Genomic DNA, 4612 nt, shown 5'->3' on the forward strand with positions numbered 1-4612 from the left:
AAAAGAATGATATGTGCCTTACTGGATGGAAGCAGAGGATCATCATTAGCTGATTTTCCACACCACACCTTTCATACAGATGCTGATGAAGAGACATATATTACCGATGAAAGTTTACATATCTACAGAAAATAATGAAGTCAAAGAGGCTCTGACAAGATTCAGCCTTGAAGATGCTAAAAGAATGCTGACATGCTCACAAATACCTATTCGGACTCACCCAAACTCTGATTTCTACATTAGCTTTTTGATCAAAAGTTGCATCTAGTAGAGCTTCAACTTCCAATGTACCCAAGGAGCTGAAGGGGTTTGCAGCCCCATTGGAGGAAAAACAATATGGGTTAACCAGTAACCCCAGAGTTACCTAGAACTAAACCACCAATCAAAGAAAACACATGGTAGGACTCATGGCTCTAACTGCATATGTAACAGAGGATGGCTTAGTTGGCCATCAATGGGAGGAGAGGCCCTTGGTCCATGGAAGGTTCTATGCCCCAGTATAGGGGAATGCCAAGGTAAGGAATTGGGAGTGGGTGGTTTGGGGAACAGGGGGATGGGGAAGGGGAAGGGGATAGAGGATTTTTGGAGAGGAAACTAGGAAATGTGATAACATTTGAAATGTAAATAAAGAAAATCTCTAAAAAAAAAAAAAAAAAAAAAAAAGGAGAGCTTCAAAGCTGCTGACCTCTGTGGGTTCAGCTACTCCCACTGCTTCAATCAGGAATTCTTATAATGTCTGAATCTTCTTACAACACAGAGACAGGACAACAAATGTTACAAGTAGCTTTCTTTCTTTTTCTCTCTTTTTTCTTCCTTCCTTCCTTCTTTCTTTTTTTTCTTTCTTTCTTAACTGTCTCTTTGTGTCTTGCTGTATCTCTGTCTCTGACTCTCTCTCATCCTTTCTTTTTTACATCCTTTCTTTTTTGTTTTTCTTGAATTATTTTTTACATTCCAGTCAATATCACCCTTTCTTTCTGCAGTCCAAAATTTCCTCATCCCATTCCTTCTACTTTGTCTCCACAAGGATTTCACCATACCTGAACACTCCCTCACACCCTACCAGGCCTCCCCATTTCCCCATTTCCTAGGGCCTCAAGTCTCTGAAAGGTCAGATAAGCTTTCTGTTATTGAGGCCAGACCTGGCAAGCCTCTGCTGTATGTGTCTTGGGCCTCAGACCAGATAGTGTATGCTACCTGGTTATTGGCTCATTCTCTAAGAGCTCTCTGTGTTCCAGGTTTGTTGAGACTGCTGGTATTCCTATGAAATTTCCCTTCTCCTCAACTTCTTCTAGACTTTCCCTAATTCAACCACAGGAATCCCTGATTTGAGACCATTGTTTGGATGTAATATCTGCCTCTGTCTCAGTGAGCTTCTTGTTGGGCCTCTCATTGAGCAGTCATTCTAAGTTCTTGTCTCTAATAACATTATACCATTAGTAACATTGTCAAGTCTTGGAGTCACCTATAGAGTTGGGTCCCAATTTGGGCTGGTCACTGGACCTCCTTTCTCTCCATCTGTTCTCCATTTTGTCCTTGCATTTCTTTTAGACAGGAACAATTTTCATTCAGAATTTTTGACTGCGTAATGGCAACCTCATCCCTCCACTTGATGCCCTGTCTTTCTATTAGAGGTGGGTCCTACAAGTTTCCTCTCCCCACTGTTCAGCATTTAATCTAAGGTCCCTCACTTTGAGTCCTGAGATTCTCTCATCTCCAAGTCTCTTGTACATTCTATAGAGTTCCTTCACCTCCCACCCTCTGAGGTTGTTTATATCTATTCATTCAGCCGGACCACAGAGAATCACACCCAGTCCCTCCAATATCTGATCATGTTCCCATTTTGCCTTCTCCTCACCATTTTACCTTTTTGTACCCACCAATCTTCTCTCTGCTTACTTCTCACTCCCAAGTGGAGTGAGACATTCTGACTTGTGCCCTTTAGCTTATTAGAGTTCTTGAGTTCTGTAGATTTTATCCTGAGTATTCTATATTTGTTTTGGTATTCACTTATTAGACAGTAATACCATAAATGTCCTTTGGGGTTTGAGATACTTTACTCAGGCTGATATTTTCAAGTTCCATCCATTTGCTAACAAAACTCATGATGCCCTAGTACTTAATAGCTGAATATTATTCCATTGTGTAAATGAACCACATTTTCTTTATCCATTATTCCTTTGTGGGATACCTGAGATTCCTTCCTATGAACAGAGTAGAGTATATACCATTCTGGCATGGTGGGCCATTTTTGGATTTAGGCCCAGGAGTGATATAGCTGCTTCTTGAGGTAGAACTATTTCCGATTTTCTGAGGAACCTCAAGATAGATTTCCAGTGTGGTTGTACCAGTTTGCAATCCCAGTAGCATTGGAGCATTGTTCCTCCTTGCATTCTCAATAACATGTTACAGCTAGCTTTCTTAACACTGGACAATACATATATTTTCTTTGGGCACTCAAAAAAACCTACACTGCACCCCCCCCAACATATACCTGTTGCAGATGGAAGCAATTTCAAGAGAATAATACCTCATTTCTGAAATTGGAGCAGTGTTTTTGATCTTCTGGTGGGTGAGTTATTAATTGTCTTGGTGAGGGAAGAAACAAGGAAAGGATGTTAAATTCAGGGATTTCTTTCACTTTTCTTTTTCCTCTTTCCTCCTATTATTCCTATCTATGGGAACGGAATAGGAGATGAGAGAAAAAGGCAGAAATATAAAAATACCTTGAAGTGTAGATTATTGAATCTACTTTTAGGCAAAAGAGCATCATTCAGTGAAATTATTTTGTTTGGTTTTGAATATTCAACAAAATTTATGGTTATAGTTTGTCACAACATATGCACTTATGTTTCAACATTTTCCTAAGGTATTTTACCTATCTAATTCTGCAAAATGTAAGTTAAGTTCTAATCCTTTTAAACATTTATTTATAAACAGTTTAGTATAAATAAGAAAAAAACATTTGTAATCAGTGAATCATACATATTGGTCATGTTTGATATGACAGTATCTAATGACAAAAATAAGCTTCATTAAGTTTCCTTATATGCTTTCATAGATATTAAGTAGATATTAGATATTTTAAGTAGAGATTAGGTAGCTAGAGACAAGCAAATTGCATATACATAGTTAGATTCTTCAAAAATATCAAAGATCTATAGACTATGGAATAAAAAATATATTATTATTAAAAATCTTTTTCTGACTATGACTTATCTATTCCCAGCAGCTTCTATTTTATTCTATTTCTGCCATTCTATTCAAAGATGAAGTGCCCTGAAGATCCTCATTTTCCTGTTTGTTTCAAATGTGGACAGCTAGCCACTGTCCAAAAAACAACCAACAAACTAAACAAACAAACAAACGAACAAACAAAAAAACACTTAAAAGAAAAACCAAAAAACAAAGAAACAGAAAAGCACCACCAAATAATAACAACAACAAATAAAAACAAGCTAACAAAAATTTCTCTTGCTTCATGTAGAGACATAATGCTGTCCATACTATACAAATCAAATGCATGGAAGTTGACTACCAAGCATTGCAAAGACTTGTTAGGCAACACCTTCAATATTCCTCCTTCACAAAAATTATTATTTCCTGGACCATAATGAAAGAGATAAATATTCTCAATATTCTGAGAAATTATAGGCGATTGTCAAGGCAGTCAGCTGTCTCTTTCCTTTCTGTAGTTTTGGGAGATGCTTGCTCTGTACTTCCTGCATACTCANGTAATATTTGTTCACTCTCATGTGTTGAAGACTAGATAGGTAGAGTCTTATTATCAAGCCTAAACTATTTAGGACTGAAAAAAATGGTTTTAGATCTAAGAAGATGTTCCTAGATTATAAATGCAAGTTGTGATAGAAAAGTATTAAAGAACTCTAAAGTCAAAGATTGTACCAGTTCCCAGCTTGCTGAGTAAAAGTTGAGTAGACAGTGTGAATGTAAATTTTACTTGATAAGTTTTAATAATTGTTATTATTGTGTATAGTTTATTAATAATAGAGACAGAACCTTTTAATGAATATAAAGGGTGAAAGGTTGGGAGATGTTTTTGTGCCCTCCGTATTCAGGTATTCATTTCTAATCCCAGATGTCTGATTGTAGTCCAGATTATGGCCTAGTCAACTCTGTCTGATTTCTATGCTATATAAAATTATTTTCTGCCACTTCCAACTGGCTGATAAAATATCCATTCAACCATTTAGCTGGGCTGAAGAGAATAGGGCAGACCTTTCTGATGCTACTGAAGGCATCCAAGTATATGGAAGAGAATAGAGAAGAACCACAAAAGGAAAAAAAAAAACTATGTGGAGGAAGATTTCACCATGAGGTTGGTAGGAGTGAGCAGCATGAAGATACACATGGAGCAGAGAGAACCTAAACAAAATGTCAAGTAAAGGGGCATTTTTCTGGGTATTATCTGTCTAGCCATGATTGAATAGGTTTAAACCTTCCTAACATACGCATGCAGTCAATTAGCTCAAAACTGGCCTAATCTAATCTTGCAGCATGTCAATAAAAATGCCTGTTCTCAGCCAGGCATGGTGGCACATGCCTTTAATCCCAACACTTAGGAGGCAGAGGCAGGGGGATTTCTGAGTTCGAG

The sequence above is a fragment of the Mus pahari genome, unplaced genomic scaffold (assembly GCF_900095145.1).
Source record: "Mus pahari unplaced genomic scaffold, PAHARI_EIJ_v1.1 scaffold_9935_1, whole genome shotgun sequence".
NCBI lineage: Eukaryota > Metazoa > Chordata > Mammalia > Rodentia > Muridae > Mus > Mus pahari.